The sequence below is a fragment of the Haliotis rufescens genome, unplaced genomic scaffold (assembly GCF_023055435.1).
Source record: "Haliotis rufescens isolate VD_foot unplaced genomic scaffold, xgHalRufe1.0.p SCAF_148, whole genome shotgun sequence".
In the NCBI taxonomy this organism is placed as follows: Eukaryota; Metazoa; Mollusca; class Gastropoda; order Lepetellida; family Haliotidae; genus Haliotis; species Haliotis rufescens.
The window spans coordinates 298,474-317,865 of record NW_025963833.1 but is presented as its reverse complement, the minus strand read 5'-3'; positions in this window follow the sequence as shown (position 1 = coordinate 317,865).

The following is a 19,392-nucleotide window of genomic DNA, read 5'->3' as shown; positions in this document are numbered from 1 at the left end:
TCTTGACACTGAAAATTCAACTTGACTATTGCGCGAGACAGCAAGGGTTAATGGCTTCAGTAAGATTCACTGATTACCAGAAGCCTGTGTTGTATATTGCTGACAGCTAAGGACCCGTGAAGTTCCGGGGTAGAATAGGTCTTCAGCAACCCATGCTTGCCTTATAAGGCGACTAACGGGATCGGGTGGTCAGGCTGGCTGACTTGGTTGATGCATGTCATCGATCCCAATTGCGTGGATCGATGCTCATGATGTCAATCACTTGATTGTCTGTTTCAGTCTCGATTATTTACAGACCGCCGTCATATGGCTGGAATATTGCTGAGTGCGGCGTTAAACAACAAACCAACCAACCAAGCTTACAGCTGAGCTTTTCAATCAATATTTCACCGTCACAGGCCCGGTCCAGTCATTCCAGAATTTTCATGGTGGATATTCAGAGGAATTTACTAAATATGACGCTTTCCTTGTGTACATGATGTGCATACTATTCCATTCTGTGACTTTTATATGGAGTCTTCCCCCTCCTTGCTCTCGGAAACTTGAATATTTTAATGGTCATGCTTAGTAACTTGGTTGATAGAGTGGAGTCGTAGAATCATTAGATCATGACGTGGATCATTGCTCATGATATTAATCACTGGATTGTCTGATCCAGGCGTGATTTTTACAGCCCGCCGTTGTATGGCAGGATTTTTTGGTGTTGCGTTGGGCAACAAACAAACAAACACATTTTCATGGAAAATATGTGAGAGGCGGATATGCTTACCCATTTCACGAACAGCTGGTGTCATCACTGATTTTCAGTGACCAGTTCATATACTTTTCATTACAATATGTCTTTTACGCCCCCTGGAATCTGTTTGGGCAGATAATCGAGATGACCTATCCTTGGTGTTGACGTTTTGAATTTACATGTTGTAAATAACTGAAGACAGAGCGTTATGTCAAACATCATTCAAGTTAAATGGTACCACTGGTGGGGCAGGATACGCTCACTTGTCCAAGATCACCTTGTATTATCAGTATTTGATAGTGACTCATGGTCACATGATATAGTCGGAGTCGTACAATCGACTGTTTTAATTGTTTGTTTGTTGTTTAACGCCGCACTCAGCAATATTCCAGCTGTATGACGACGGTCTGTATATAATCGAGTCTGGAACAGACAATCCAGTGATTGACATCACGTGCATCGATCTACGCAATTGGGATACGATGACATGCATCAACCATGTCGACTGTTATAAACACAGATTTCTTAGGATTATGGCAATGGTTTATTTGCGGGGTGGAATTGGGAGCCTTGCTGGAACCGTGGAAATGTCTATTTTTAGAGTTAAGAAACGGTTTGAAATAAATATTACCATGAACATGATCAGATCCAATGTCCTTGATGAGGGTGTTGGGTTTAGGGCATGATCAAGTACATGATAGTTGCTAAAATGTGTGAAAAGTGCCGTTTTCAAAAGAAATCATTGGCCAAGTCCGTGACCAAAGACGTTTTTTCACATCTCCTAGGACAATCATTTCGGTCAAACTCAACAAAAGAGCTTCATGAAAACTTCAAGAATAAGCATGTTTTCACATGTGTAACTTTACCCGTACGTTGTTTTGTTGAAAGTGCAAAACATGCAGCAAGTGTAAAGTCTAAACGTGAGCGATGTTCTAGTATATCACGGCGAGGAACAGCAAGGATGGATTTTGTGTAGCTTTATTTATTTTTTAATTCACGTATTGTAGCCATGTGGGGGGGAATCGAACCCGGGTCCTCTGCGTGACGTGACGAATTAACGCTTCAACCATTAAAACGGGCGTATCGGAACTAATGCTTAAGTAGCCGAACTGTCCGATAAAAACTGGTTCACCGTTGTTTAGTGTTACCTTTTAAGAACAAATGTTTAAAACACTACTACTACTGTTTACTACAGATGGTGCTACGGAAATGCTATGAAGCGACGAGTTGCGGCATGACGTTTGGCTCTGTGGTTAAAACAGAAATCTGGCGTCGTGTAGAGACGCAACACAAAACATATGTTTTCAAACCTGTTTTTCAAAAGATTCCACAAGCCTTGTCGGTCTCACATTTAAACCTCGAGCTTGAGAAGAACCACATTTTGGGAAGACGAGGGCGCGCGCATTTCTTCTTGACTGATAATTTAATTTTGTCAATTAATGACATATTCCTTGCAGTAAATCTAATTCATACCACTAAATATATAAATACTTTTCAAGACAAAACGCGTCACCAATGCGTACATTTTTTAAAATTGATTATGAAACCCATGCTTACTATACGTAATGTTTTATTGGAACTAAAAAGAACAAAATGACAACGAAGCGGTTGTTTATGTAAAACATATGTTAGTCGCATTTTAGAAGCTGAAGTATAAATGTTAGACTAACGCAAGTTTATAAGGCAATAATTATTAGTTTAAATCATAATTTCTTGATTATATAAATGATAAGAACAAGTTGTCCCCATAAAAGACTTGCGTCCGCTTATCTAGACTTGCCTCATATAAGGATAGAATTACTATACATCCTTGGACTTATCATTCAGTAAGCCTTGGAGCAAGGCTATATCAGTGAAGACGTTGACATGTATTTCAACTTCTGTATCATTTCAATACGACGTTGCAGTACAGATGCTATAGTACCGTTATCAAGCATCTATACCGAGGCGACACATTGAAAGGACAAAGAAACGAAAACTATGCCAACTCGATATTTATGATATAAAAATATATTCATATTAAAGTTTTGCGTCCATGTATATTTGTAAAAAAAAATTCTACAAATCGTATAAGAATTGAGAAATTTGCTATCACATTTGCTATTTAAAGTAATCGCCCTAGTATGTTTGGTCATGTTATCTGAAATGAATTTATGGGGTAGTATTGCAGTTCGTGGGACGAAGTTTTTTTACATTGACAAATCATAATTTGTCAGTGATATTAATTACTGATATAAAAGACGGAGTAACATCGAACATGTTTAAGCAAAGATTCGTTACGACGTTACGCGGTACTTTGAATGATATGACTGAGTGAGTACTGTTTGCTATTGTGTATATTTGTGAATACGTCGCTTTATTTTATTCGGACTATTTTTGCTACAGAAAAACGAATAGCATACTCCTGGATGGTTTAATATATTATCAATATTTATGTGATTCATGTCAAACGGTTTTTAATTCCTAATCACACGCGGCGCCAGAACACGATGAGTCAACACATTAGAAACGCCAGTGTTATGGGGTTCAGTAAACTACGGTTATAACGAACTAAAAGGGACCATTAAGTTTAGTTCGTTATAGGCACATATACAGACGATATACAGGAAATGGACGGGACCCCAAAACAGTTCGTTATATCTGTCAGTTCGGTATAAGCGTGTTCGTTATAAACGTAGTTTGTTGTATTTATATCTCTGTCAAATTAAAACTCGGTATTGAGTAAAGGGTACTAGGATCTCGCGATATCGATTTAAGTTGCGAAACATCCGCTTTGTTTGTTTGCTGACTCAAATCTTATGATTTTCAAGAGGTCGTGAATATTGACTCAGACACTTTGGGGTGGGGGGGAACCAAGGTGAAGATTATGAATTATTTGTGCGCGTCTATGGAAGCGGTCTAATTTGTCTAACATTAATGTTGGTTTGTAAAGTGTTTTAAAAGAAGATTTTCGAAGAATTTCGATATCTTTTCCAGCGTATCATTCTAAAGCCTAATGACAGAAATAACGTTCGCGAAACGCGAGCCTTCAGTTCGAGAATGTGTATATGAAGACGTTAATGTTAAATGGAACAGGTTTACAATGTATGTTTATTGTAGAACGTGACCATATCGCGTGCAGACACAGATCCCCGTAAGGGCCAGATTGAAACTGCCCTAATTAAAATGCTGAACATGTTGTCCAAAGTTAAAACCACGGAAAGGTAAAATGAATTATTTATACAGCGTTTCAAAAGCTTTCACTTTAGATGCACGTCGCACTGACGAATCCTAATTACGCGTGGAGTCTATTCTGGGTATATAGCAAACCCGAACAATGCGATATACTGCCAATGTAAACGAACAGCAAGTATACACCGGTGTATCCCTGTGGCTAAACATGAAACAAGAAATGGCTATTCGATGGTGATGTATTTCATACGGCTATCAAACTGTGTTGTGGGTTGTTTCGGCGACTGTTTTCAGCCTAAAACGTTTTGATAACGTTTGTATTTTTTGTCAAATCCAATTTCCAAGAGAATACTTTCTTTTGCCCGGCAGTTAATTTCTTGATTGAAAAAACGAAGATACCATTGTGAGATTTGATATATTTGTAGTTATCGAAACATAAACTACCGGACAAAAGAAAGTATACATTTCTAAACCAACACTTAACTCTGCTCAGTACTGTACTGTGGAATGGCGACCTCCGTGTTTCGTTGTGAGGTACCCGCTGGCATAATGAATGTAGTATAGCCTATAATACCCGGTATCAAATACATCACCATCAAATAACCATTTCTTGTTTGTTTCATTTTTAGCTACCATCAAACATGGGTGCATACTTTCTTTTTTCCCGCAGTTTATTTACAGGAGCACAGTTTAGGAAATGTTAATTTCAGCCAGAAAAGTAGTCAGGTAATTAAGAATTGATAAGAAACAGATAGTTGATCAACTTTTATCGAATGAATGGATCATCGGATTCATGATTGATTTGAGTGTGTCCTGTCGGTTTCAGTGTGATTTTATTTTTTAAACGAAATTGATGAAATAGTGTGTGTACGAAAGGATACGGAACGATTAGTTGGTTGGGACAGAAGTATTAAAGTGTTGGGTTGAAGGTAGGAAAGTCGCAAGTTATGTAAACTCATTTTGTTATCCCCAGGTTTAATTTAACTCTTCGGGTTTGGCGTAAATATAGGATTTGCCGTGTACTTGATGAAATTTTAATAACGTCGTGAATGCACACGCCCTTAAGAGACGGTACGTAAGGTTATCGGAATCCTAACCTGTTTTAAACTCAAAGAATGACACACTCCTATCAAATTTGATAAATCATCGCTAAAGACCCAACAACGAGATCTTGCCAAACATCCAGCCATGTTACCCAGTTGTGAAACACTCGAAGAGATTAGGTTTGTAATGTATATTATATTGTTGGATTTTTTGATGGTATGTGTTGCAAGATGTTGGAGATAAACTTCTACATTTATTACCATTTTGAAAAGGAAAAAGATATAAATTATTATCTAAAGTTGGCAGTAATAGAACGTGACATTGTAATCAACACAGGAATCACTTACCCGTGTGACAAAGCAATTTAATATTGTCACATCAAAAGGACGCCGGTAAGGATTACTTTATCAAAGAGCTATAAGCATTGTTATTGTTTTGCGAATAATCTTTTTGTAGACATGGCAGTTTTAAACATATGAGGGTTATATTAGGTCGTATATGTCGACAGAATCGCTCATTGTTTCCGTATAGAGAATTTCCATGATAATTCAAGCGAAGCGTGTTTTAAGATCGAGAGGAATTCGTTTCGCGGGACATATTGCGACATCAAAGGAAAACTGACGGCGTCTTTAAGCTGTTGCCATTATCGCTAAGTTCAAGTCTCGCAGAACAAGGCGCTATACGACAAAATTTAATATCTGTCAGTGAGGGAGATTTATGCCCTTTGCGGTGTCTGACGCCGTTGCGTTAAACCCCGTCCCAAATCTGCACCTTCCCCTTTTATTTAGCGAGGGGGTCATGTCAGTGTAGCCTAACATTTAGCCGGATCGCAGAGCTCTTGTACATAAATATTTTTATTCGTGGTGAACGGGCTCAGTTGCTTGCACAGCCAGTTTTGACCTCCCAAATTGGTCACTGAGTTCTCCCGACTCTCAATCCAATGAATCCGTTCATTTGCATAGCGTAAAATTCATGGAATATCGTCTGTCGTGAGTTGAGGGGTCGCTTGAAAAGAATCCATCACGATTTTTGATTTATGACCTTGCAAGTTCATCCTGTCGCGATTTCATTGCCGACCACCCGAAATAGCCTTAGGCGCATGCGCGTAATATTTCCGCATGATTGCCTCGCCGATGGCATCTGTTTCGAGGGTAAAAGCACGTGAGCGGAGGGAGGGGTTATTATTTTCGCTGGCGAAGAGATCATTATAGTACAGTCTCTTTGCTTTCTCCGTATTGTGAGCCGTTCTCCCGTGTGATAGATGATTCCTGCGTTCACGCCGACTGTAATTACATAGTTTATTCTTATTTGTGGATGGAGTTGCGCTAGCCTCTCCCGATGACTGGATAGTGTGTTCGGGACACAATAGCAGCTTCGCCTGGTCCCGATAAGAGCACAGCGGAGCGGTCTGTCGACGAACATTTTCGGGGCTCCTTTGTGCGCCGGGTCTTGATAGAAACGTGCTCAGTCGGGAGATCCCGCTCCGCCTTGACAAAGACGAGGGACAATTGATATTAATTAGTTGTAATTCACAGCGGAATAGTCCCTTCTTCGGGAGGGTAGCATAGCTTTCAAACTTGAATATCCCGATTTTGTGCAAAGCTCTTAAGGCCCCCCTACTGCACGCCCGACTTCGTTGATAAAAATGTTTGATCTTTGTCGAGAAGGGGGCTTCACTTGGACAGGAGATCCATGGGCCTAAAAGGGCTTAGTCAGCGTAATAACATGTTAATAGAGACAATATCTTTGTCCCGTTTGAAACTTATGTAGCGATCCCTTGGGGGTACGATGCGTCCTAATTGGAACCGAAAATGGATTTAAAATGGAAACAATTCGGCATATTGTGTCTATGAAACGTTTTTATAGACAAAGGGTCGAAGTTCTTTCTTAAAGTATTTGAATAGTTTAATTGATTTTCTTACATTTCCTTCATTTAATAAAGAGATTAGTCACGATGCCGCGCGTATGCTCATTTTAACGTTCAATGTACCGTAATATAGATCTATAGTACAAACTAACGAAATATTTTAGTAACGATTAATTTTCAACAAATTTAGTTCAAACAGACATGTGCGTTTTAGGCATCTGTAGTTAAATGTAAATCATTTTTAAAATGATAAACATTTCTTTTTGTTTGAAATTCCCATAACGATGTCAAGTGGGTCTTTTGTGAAATATATATAAAGATATGCAACCGATAGTTTGTGAGCCAAAGTCACGTGAGCGCTATACTGACACTGACACGTGTTTTGTCCGATAACAATACGTCAGCTGAGCACAATGAGGGTATTCACTTCCTTCCTTCCTTCATGTATACGTTCTCTCTTCTTTCCTTCCGGACTCCCTGCGTGGGAGGTTTGATGCATTTGTCAGAACTAAAAGAGACAATAAGAATTTCATGTGAACTTTATTCTGAGGAACTAAATCATTGGAGAGAATTTTTCGATTTATTTAAACATTCGAGAAGTATATATGCTGTCAGAAAATCATTCGAGAAGTATTTATACTGTGAAACACTCATTTGAAAAGCAGATATTCTGTGAAACAATCATTCGAGACGTATATATATACTGTGGAAAAATCATTCGAGAAGTACAGATACGGTGAAACAATCATTCGAGAAGTACAGATGCGGTGAAAGAATCATGCGAGAAGTATACACAAAGTTAAGCAATCATTCGAGGAGTATACACAAAGTTAAGCAATCATTCGAGAGGTATACATAAAGTTAAGCAATCATTCGAGAAGTATACATAAAGTTAAGCAATCATTCGAGAAGTATACATAAAGTTAAGCAATCATTCGAGAAGTATACATAAAGTTAAGCAATCATTCGAGAAGTACACATAAAGTTAAGCAATCATTCGAGAGGTACACATAAAGTTAAGCAATCATTCGAGAGGTACACATAAAGTTAAGCAATCATTCGAGAGGTACACATAAAGTTAAGCAATCATTCGAGAAGTATACATTAAGTTAAGCAATCATTCGAGAAGTATACATACAGTTAAGCAATCATTCGAGAAGTATACATAAAGTTAAGCAATCATTCGAGAGGTACACATAAAGTTAACCAATCATTCGAGAGGTACACATAAAGTTAAGCAATCATTCGAGAAGTATACATAAAGTTAAGCAATCATTCGAGAAGTATACATAAAGTTAAGCAATCATTCGAGAAGTATACATAAAGTTAAGCAATCATTCGAGAAGTATACATAAAGTTTAGCAATCATTCGAGACGTATACACAAAGTTAAGCAATCTATCGAGAAGTATACGTAAAGTCAAGTAATCATTCGAGAAGTATACGTAAAGTTAAGCAATCATTCGAGAAGTATACGCAAAGTTAAGCAATCATTCGAGAAGTATACGTAAAGTTAAGCAATCATTCGAGAAGTATACGTTAAGTTAAGCAATCATTCGAGAAGTATATATAAAGTTGAGCAGTCATCGGTAACATTTAGAAGGAAACAAGAATTTACTGTTTCTATTATATAGCGGTAGTGGTAGTTGTGGTTGTAGGAGTAGTAGTGGTGCCTGGTGTGGTGGTGAGTGAGCAGTGTTGTCATGGTGATAGTGGTAGTTGTGGTAGTTGTGGTTGTAGGAGTAGTAGTGGTGCCTGGTGTGGTGGTGAGTGAGCAGTGTTGTCATGGTGATAGTGGTAGTTGTGGTAGTTGTGGTTGTAGGAGTAGTAGTGGTGCCTGGTGTGGTGGTGAGTGAGCAGTGTTGTCATGGTGATAGTGGTAGTTGTGGTAGTCGTGGTTGTAGGAGTAGTAGTGGTGCCTGGTGTGGTGGTGAGTGAGCAGTGTTGTCATGGTGATAGTGGTAGTCGTGGTTGTAGGAGTAGTAGTGGTGCCTGGTGTGGTGGTGAGTGAGCAGTGTTGTCATGGTGATAGTGGTAGTTGTGGTAGTCGTGGTTGTAGGAGTAGTAGTGGTGCCTGGTGTGGTGGTGAGTGAGCAGTGTTGTAATGGTGATAGTGGTAGTTGTAGGAACGTTCTAGTGGTTATTGTTGTGGTGGTTGTGATGGTAGTAGCGGTAGTGGTGGTAGATGTAGTGGTTGTGATGGTGGTAGCGGTAGTGGTGGTAGGTGTTGTAGTTGTGATGGTGGTAGATACTGTGGTTGTGATGGTGGTAGTGGTAGTGGTGGTAGGTGTAGTGGTTGTGATGGTGGCGGTAGTGGTGGTGGTGGTGGTAGGTGTAGTAGTTGTGATGGTGGTAGTGGTAGTGGTAGTTGTAGTTGCAGTGGAGTTGATGGAGGAAGTCGTATAACAGTAAACCCCAGAACGCCTGGACCTCGGTATCAACGTCTCCATTAATACAAGACATTACTCCACAACAGTCACTTGTTAATCCGGACGTCTCTTAACCCGAACGTGACAACGGGGTTTACCGGGGTTTCTTTGTGAGCGGAACGAAAACTCCAATCTCACAGAAAAGATTTCATTTGTAGCGATGAGAAATAAACGATATTGGAACATTCGTATGCATAGCCATCTAACCGATTGTACCCTTGCTCATTTCAGTAACATTACGAAAATACTTTCACTGCGGTTTTATTGCGTCTGAAGTGTAACAGCAAGCCACAATAGCCACGGGTCAGTTAACATAGGATCAGAGGCCAGCCATATTGTCCACCGAACATCAGCTCTTGTGTCTGGCCATATGTCACTAAACGCCCCCATATGGCCGGACGGGCGATTTGGAAAAAACAGCTTGGGTGAACCCATATGCATAAAACGGTACGTGTGGCGAATTAGATTTGTCTCCAGGGATGTCAATAGCCCTCTACCAACATAATCTACCCCTCTTCTACACAATTTACCCCTCTGTCACACAGTTTACCTCTCTATCACACAGTTTACCTCTCCACCACACAGTAAACCTCTCTACCACACAGTTTACCTCTCCACCACACAGTTTACCTCTCTACCACACAGTTTACCTCTCTACCACACAGTTTACCTCTCTACCACACAGTTTACCACTCTACCACACAATTTACCTCTCCACCACACAGTTTACCACTCTACCACACAGTTTACCTCTCTACCACACAGTTTACCTCTCTACCACACAGTTTACCTCTCTACCATACAGTTTACCACTCTACCACACAATTTACCTCTCTACCAGACAGTTTACCTCTCCACCACACAGTTTACCTCTCCACCACACAGTTTATCTCTCTACCGCACAGTTTACCTCTCTACCACACAGTTTACCTCTCTACCACACAGTTTACCTCAGTACCACACAGTTTACCTCAGTACCACACAGTTTACCTCTCTACCACACAGTTTACCTCTCTACCACACAGTTTACCCCTCTACCACACAGTTTACCTCAGTACCACACAGTTTACCTCTCTACCACACAGTTCACCTCTCTACCAGACAGTTTACCTCTCTACCACACAGTTTACCTCTCTACCACACAGTTTACCTCTCTACCACACAGTTTACCTCTCTACAACACAGTTTACCTCTCTACCACACAGTTTACCTCTCTACCACACAGTCTACCTCAGTACCACACAGTTTACCTCAGTACCACACAGTTTACCTCTCCACCACACAGTTTACCCCTCTACCACACAGTTTACCTCAGTACCACACAGTTTATCTCTCTACCACACAGTTTACCTCTCTACCACACAGTTTACCCCTCTACCACACAGTTTACCTCAGTACCACACAGTTTACCTCTCTACCACACAGTTCACCTCTCTACCAGACAGTTTACATCTCTACCACACAGTTTACCTCTCTACCACACAGTTTACCCCTCTACCACACAGTTTACCTCAGTACCACACAGTTTACTTCTCCACCACACAGTTTACCTCAGTACCACACAGTTTACCTCTCTACCACACAGTTTACCTCTCTTCCACACAGTTTACCCCTCTACCACACAGTTTACCTCAGTACCACACAGTTTACCTCAGTACCACACAGTTTACCTCTCCACCACACAGTTTACCTCAGTACCACACAGTTTACCTCTCTACCACACAGTTTACCTCTCTACCACACAGTTTACCTCTCTACCACACAGTTTACCTCAGTACCAGGCAGTTTACCTCTCTACCACACAGTTTACTTCAGTACCACACAGTTTACCTCAGTGCCACACAGTTTACCTCTCTACCACACAGTTTACCTCTCTACCAGACAGTTTACCTCTCTACCACACAGTTTACCTCTCCACCACACAGTTTTTCTCTCTACCGCACAGTTTCCCTTTCTACCACACAGTTTACCCCTCTACCACACAGTTTACCTCAGTACCACACAGTTTACCTCAGTACCACACAGTTTACCTCTCTACCACACAGTTTATCTCTCTACCACACAGTTTACCCCTCTACCACACAGTTTACCTCAGTACCACACAGTTTACCTCTCTTCCACACAGTTCACCTCTCTACCAGACAGTTTACCTCTCTACCACACAGTTTACCTCTCTACCACACAGTTTACCTCTCTACCACACAGTTTACCTCTCTACAACACAGTTTACCTCTCTACCACACAGTTTACCTCTCTACCACACAGTTTACCTCAGTACCACACAGTTTACCTCAGTACCACACAGTTTACCCCTCTACCACACAGTTTACCTCAGTACCACACAGTTTATCTCTCTACCACACAGTTTACCTCTCTACCACACAGTTTACCCCTCTACCACACAGTTTACCTCAGTACCACACAGTTTACCTCTCTACCACACAGTTCACCTCTCTACCAGACAGTTTACCTCTCTACCACACAGTTTACCCCTCTACCACACAGTTTACCTCTCTACCACACAGTTTACCCCTCTACAATACAGTTTACCTCAGTACCACACAGTTTACCTCTCCACCACACAGTTTACCTCTCTACCACACAGTTTACCTCTCCACCACACAGTTTACCTCAGTACCACACAGTTTACCTCTCCCACCACACAGTTTACCTCTCTACCACACAGTTTACCTCTCTACCACACAGTTTACCTCAGTACCAGGCAGTTTACCTCTCTACCACACAGTTTACTTCAGTACCACACAGTTTACCTCAGTGCCACACAGTTTACCTCTCTACCACACAGTTTACCTCTCTACCAGACAGTTTACCTCTCCACCACACAGTTTACCTCAGTACCACACAGTTTACCCCTCTACCACACAGTTTACCTCTCTACCACACAGTTTACCTCTCTACCACACAGTTTACCTCAGTACCAGGCAGTTTACCTCTCTACCACACAGTTTACTTCAGTACCACACAGTTTACCTCAGTGCCACACAGTTTACCTCTCTACCACACAGTTTACCTCTCTACCAGACAGTTTACCTCTCTACCACACAGTTTACCTCTCCACCACACAGTTTACCTCAGTACCAGACAGTTTACCTCAGTACCACACAGTTTACCTCAGTACCAGACAGTTTACCTCAGTACCACACAGTTTACCTCTCTACCACACAGTTTACCTCTCTACCACACAGTTTACCTCTCTACCACACAGTTTACCTCTCTACGACACAGTTTACCTCTCTACCACACAGTTTACCTCTCTACCAGACAGTTTACCTCTCTACCACACAGTTTACCTCATTACCACACAGTTTACCTCTCCACCACACAGTGTACCTCAGTACCACACAGTTTACCTCTCCACCACACAGTGTACCTCAGTACCACACAGTGTACCTCGGTACCACACAGTTTACCTCATTACCACACAGTTTACCTCAGTACCACACAGTTTACCTCATTACCACACAGTTTACCTCTCCACCACACAGTTTACCTCTCTACCACACAGTTTACCTCTCTACCACACAGTTTACCTCTCTACCACACAGTTTACCACTCTACCACACAGTTTACCTCAGTACCACACAGTTTACCTCTCTACCACACAGTTTACCTCAGTACCACACAGTTTACCTCTCTACCACACAGTTTACCTCTCTTCCACACAGTTTACCCCTCTACCACACAGTTTACCTCTCTACCACACAGTTTACCTCAGTACCACACAGTTTACCTCAGTACCACACAGTTTACCTCTCCACCACACAGTTTACCTCAGTACCACACAGTTTACCTCTCTACCACACAGTTTACCTCAGTACCAGGCAGTTTACCTCTCTACCACACAGTTTACTTCAGTACCACACAGTTTACCTCAGTGCCACACAGTTTACCTCTCTACCACACAGTTTACCTCTCTACCATACAGTTTACCTCTCTACCACACAGTTTACCTCTCCACCACACAGTTTACCTCAGTACCAGACAGTTTACCTCAGTACCACACAGTTCACCTCTCCACCACACAGTTTACCTCAGTACCACACAGTTTACCCCTCTACCACACAGTTTACCTCTCTACCACACAGTTTACCTCTCTACCACACACTTTACATCAGTACCAGGCAGTTTACCTCTCTACCACACAGTTTACTTCAGTTCCACACAGTTTACCTCTCTACCAGACAGTTTACCTCTCTACCACACAGTTTACCTCTCCACCACACAGTTTACCTCAGTACCAGACAGTTTACCTCAGTACTACACAGTTTACCTCTCTACCACACAGTTTACCTCTCTACCACACAGTTTACCTCTCTACCACACAGTTTACCTCTCTACCACACAGTTTACCTCTCTACCAGACAGTTTACCTCTCTACCACACAGTTTACCTCATTACCACACAGTTTACCTCTCCACCACACAGTGTACCTCAGTACCACAAAGTTTACCTCTCCACCACACAGTGTACCTCAGTACCACACAGTGTACCTCGGTACCACACAGTTTACCTCAGTACCACACAGTTTACCTCAGTACCACACAGTTTACCTCATTACCACACAGTTTACCTCTCCACCACACAGTTTAACTCTCTACCACACAGTTTACCTCTCCACCACACAGTTTAACTCTCTACCACACAGTGTACCTCAGTACCACACAGTTTACCTCTCTACCACACAGTTTACCTCAGTACCACACAGTTTACCTCTCTACCACACAGTGTACCTCAGTAGCACACAGTTTATCTCTCCACCACGCAGTGTACCTCAGTACCACACAGTTTACCTCTCTACCACACAGTTTACCTGTCAGCCACACAGTTTACCTCTCTACCACACAGTTGACCTCTCTACAACACAGTTTACCTCTCTACCACACATTTTACCTCTCTGCCACACAGTTTACCTCAATACCACACAGTTTACCTCTCTACCACACGGTTTACCCCTCTACCACACAGTTTACCTCTCTACCACACAGTGTACCTCTCTACCACACAGTTTACCTCAGTACCACACAGTTTACCTCTCTACCACACAGTTTACCTCTCTACCACACAGTTTACCCCTCTACAACACAGTTTACCTCTCTACCACACATTTTACCTCTCTGCCACACAGTTTACCTCAGTACCACACAGTTTACCTCTCTACCACACAGTTTACCTCTCTACCACACAGTTGACCTCTCTACCACACAGTTGACCTCTCTACCACACAGTTTACCTCTCCACCATACAGTTGACCTCTATACCACACAGTTTACCTCAGTACCACACAGTTTACCTCATTACCACACAGTTTACCTCTCTACCACACAGTTTACCTCAGTACCACACAGTTTACCTCTCTACCACACAGTTTACCTCAGTACCAGACAGTTTACCTCAGTACCACACAGTTTACCTCTCCACCACACAGTTTACCTCTCTACCACACAGTTTACCTCTCCACCACACAGTTTACCTCATTACCACACAGTTTACCTCTCTACCACACAGTTTACCTCAGTACCACACAGTTTACCTCTCTACCACACAGTGTACCTCAGTAGCACACAGTTTATCTCTCCACCACGCAGTGTACCTCAGTACCACACAGTTTACCTCTCTACCACGCAGTTTACCTCTCAGCCACACAGTTTACCTCTCTACCACACAGTTGACCTCTCTACAACACAGTTTACCTCTCTACCACACAGTTTATCCCTCTACCACACATTTTACCTCTCTACCACACAGTTTACCTCAGTACCACACAGTTTACCTCTCTACCACACAGTTTACCTCTCCACCACACAGTTTACCGCTCTACCACACAGTTTACCTCTCTACCACACAGTTTACCTCAGTACCAGACAGTTTACCTCAGTACCACACAGTTTACCTCTCTACCACACAGTTTACCTCTCCACCACACAGTTTACCTCTCTACCACACAGTTTACCTCTCCACCACACAGTTTACCTCTCTACCACACAGTTTACCTCTCCACCACACAGTTTACCTCTCCACCACACAGTTTACCTCTCTACCACACAGTTTACCTCTCTACCACACAGTTTACCTCTCCACCACACAGTTTACCTCAGTACCACACAGTTTACCTCTCTACCACACAGTTTACCTCTCTACCACACAGTTTACCTCTCTACCACACAGTTTACCTCAGTACCAGACAGTTTACCTCAGTACCACACAGTTTACCTCTCTACCACACAGTTTACCCCTCCACCATACAGTTTACCTCTCCACCACACAGTTTACCTCTCTACCACACAGTTTACCCCTCCACCATACAGTTTACCTCTCTACCACACAGTTTACCCCTCTAACACACAGTTTACTTCTCTACCACACAGTTTACCTCTCTACAACACAGTTTACCCCTCTACCACACAGTTTACCTCTCTACCACACAGTTTACCTCTCTACCACGCAGTGTACCTCAGTACCACACAGTTTACCTCTCTTCAACACAGTTTACCTCTCTACCACACAGTTTACCCCTCTACCACACAGTTTACCTCTCTACAACACAGTTTACCCCTCTACCACACGGTTTACCTCTCTGCCACACAGTTTGCCTCTCTACAACACAGTTTACGTCTCTACCACACAGTTTATCTCAGTTCCACGCAGTTTACCTCACTACCACACAGTTTACCTCTACATTCACAGAATTTACCCCAACACCCAAACCCCTGTTGACTACGGTGGACAGTGCCTATCACACATCTAACATGTTATCAGATACCGTAAAGCTTGGCTGATTTGTTCGGTCATATATTCTCCTCTTAGACCACGTCTATTCTCATTTTACTTCCATCTCAATGAGTTCTTATTTATGTTTGAAGCAACATGTCATTCAGCTAGTTGTAACAATCTCTCATTGCCCCGGTAGGGGTTGATAGTGTATTTGCTTTGCGAGTATTGCTGTCTATTCACGAGGTGAAATATAATATCTGCCTGTCTGTCGCGCTCTCCGTAGCTAATCGGGGATATGATCGAATTAGTTTATTACAGCCTGAAGCTAGCTCGCTCAGTTTATATATTTAAAGCTGTTGCAGGGTCATGTCATACAATACTCCTACAGGTATTCTGCATGCTGACTGCTGCCATGCTGTACATGTTAATTACAAATTACCATTGTTTATGTAGAGAAGAGATCAAATAGGCTATCGAGAGAGAGTTGGAGAACACAGAGTGAGTGAGTGAGTGGGTTTCCTTTGTTGTTTCACGCCCTCAGCAATATTCCAGCGAACCTGACCCCCCCCCCCCCCCCCCCCCATCCCGTAAGTCGCCACTTTCCACAAGTGGAGTTGCCTCTTCGGCGAGCATGGGTTGCTGAAGACCTATTCCACGGGTTGCTGAAGACCTATTCCACCCTGGATCTTCACGAGTGAGTGAGTGAGTGAGTGAGCGAGCGAGCGCGTTTACTACGTTGCCTCCAATGTTAATGCTGTATCCGCCCGCCTGTGAATTAACGAGGTTTGGATCATACAAAGAATGAGAAACGATTCCTTCGGAATATCGTCACACATTGTGTCCACCCGATCCCCCTCTTAGTCGGTTATTACACGGCCCGCTGTCAACCAGAACTGCAGCCGAGTCCACACAGGGTTTAAAAGTTTACAGATATCCAGAAAATACGATATATTCTTAAAGTTAGGCCTTCCGTACGTAGAAATACATGTGTTTACTTTATCTGCGTTAGTACAAATATTAGGGGAGACAATGTCTAGCCTATGCGGGTACCTTTGGGATCTACCCAACGTCGATTATTTCTACAAGTTATATACAGGTAGAAATAGCGCGGGGTATAATATCTCCAATAATCCTGCCCCTGAATCACGTGCTATCAAACTTTATGTCATGAGGACAAGTTCTACATTTCAAATATTTTTATTTCACCACAATGAAAGTAAAACAATGTTCATATTCCCGCACTACAGAAGCCAAAAGATCCTGTATAAGAAATACCACTTCAGTCTCGAAATCAATTAAACCATAACAAAAAAATATAGGTACTAGTTTTGGCGCCACTGTCTATTAAAAGCTGGTGGTCAGGTGACTAACTCAGATTAATATCGTGTATTTCTTTATTACTTTCTTCGGACAGATGGTCAGCACACATCCGAAGTTGATATTCCCAATATCTCGAGGTGAGGATTTGATCTTCATCGTGCTCGAATGGTGACTCTCCTTCGGGAAATAACGCGGTAATGACACGATGTATTAAACCCGGGGCTTAATTCATGATACGACGTCGGGGGAAGGGTATCACGTTTACATACTGTAGCGCTAGATTTGCAACAGAAGGTGAGACGTGTGGCATTAAATTACAACCATGGGAAAATCCACTCTTTTGTTATTATTTTTTTAATTTGGGATCATCGCCATCATCAACATCATCATAGATATCATCATCAACAACAGAATCAGCATTGTGATAAACTTCATCAGAATAATTTCCAATTGTTTTGATCGTCAGTTTTAACACCATCATACAAATCGTCATATTGTTTTCTACTTGTCTTCATAATTACCTGGCTATATGGCTGTAATAATGCCGATGCGACGTTAAGTTTTTAACTCACTCATACATACCGTACGCTTCAACATTAACGTTACCGTCTCAACCAATCAATATCATTTAAATGCATCTCTTTTCTAGTTAATCTTACATTATATCATTTTGTTCACTTTTACATACAAAAGTTGGTAAATGATTTTACAAATCAAGAGTTTGAAAATTATTTTGCAAACAACTGGAGATGATACCTGGATTATTATGACTGGCTCTAAATTGGATACTGCCACATTCAGCAGCAGCAACAAATTCATCATCATCAGCGTCGACATCCTCATCCGTAAGAGGCGACTAATGGGATCGGGTGGTCAGGCTCGCTGACTTGGTTGATGCATGTCATCGTATCCCAATTGCGTGGATCGATGCTCATGATATCAATCACTGGATTGTCTACAGACCGCCGTCTATAGCTGGAACATCATCATCAATTTTATATTTATGCTTAGATCATCATGTGTTTTGGATTTCATCGTTATGAAAATCTGTAAGAGAACACCGTTACCAGAATTATGTATAGCACCATTGATGTCACCATCGTCATCGTGATGGATGGTGTCGTCATGCCTGTGTGAAACAACGTGCCTGTGTTTCTAAATAAACACATGCTTATGATATAGTCGGAATCGTAAAATGAACTGTGATAGATATCTTATGATAATGGAAATGATTTTGTCGCTTTATTTTCTGTGAGGATTTACCTGATCGGATTATCGCATATTGCTATAGATATGACATGCACTGACTTGAAAACAGTCACAGCAGGACAAAAGAAATGGAACCAAGAAACGCCATATTGCGTGCGAACACGCGTCTGTCCATGGAGAGGAAGGTCGGTGGTTCGATTCGCTGACAGCCACCGTGGTTTAGTTGATAGAGCGTCTGTCCGGAGACCGCCTCCATGGTCTAGTGGATAGAGCGTCAGCCCGGAGACCGCCTCAATGGTCTAGTGGATAGAGAGTCTGCCCGGAGACCGCCTCCATGGTCTAGTGGACAGAGAGTCTGATTGAAGAGCGGAAGGTCTGTGGTTCGATCCCCGGTCGCGTCATACAAAAATTGTTAAAAGATGGTACTTATTATTACCCTGCCTGGCTCTCGGTATTTAGTGGGAATAACAAGGACTGGTCGACTCTGAGTCAGTATACTGTGTCAGAGTGGGGTAAACTACAGCATGGTATCTTAGTTGGCTAGCACAATTAACTGCCGATAAACATCATTGGCACTGTTCCTCTGAACAGATTTTTTGTTGTGTCATATGTTCGGTGTACGATATGAAAACAAAATTTGTATGTCGCGCATTTCTTCACACGAATAAACAAGAATAAACAGCCCCTTCGCCTTTCACTAAGTCCGGTGCACAACTCAGTTGGAAATAAACAACCATCACAGAATATGAATTGATCCTTTTTTTAATTATAACTAATTTTGAAGAATAGCAATTATCACTGAGTTTCAAATTGAGCGATAAGACTTCGTACATGGCGTGCTTTAGATAATTTACTTGATGAAAAATATGATGCTTAAGATCCTTA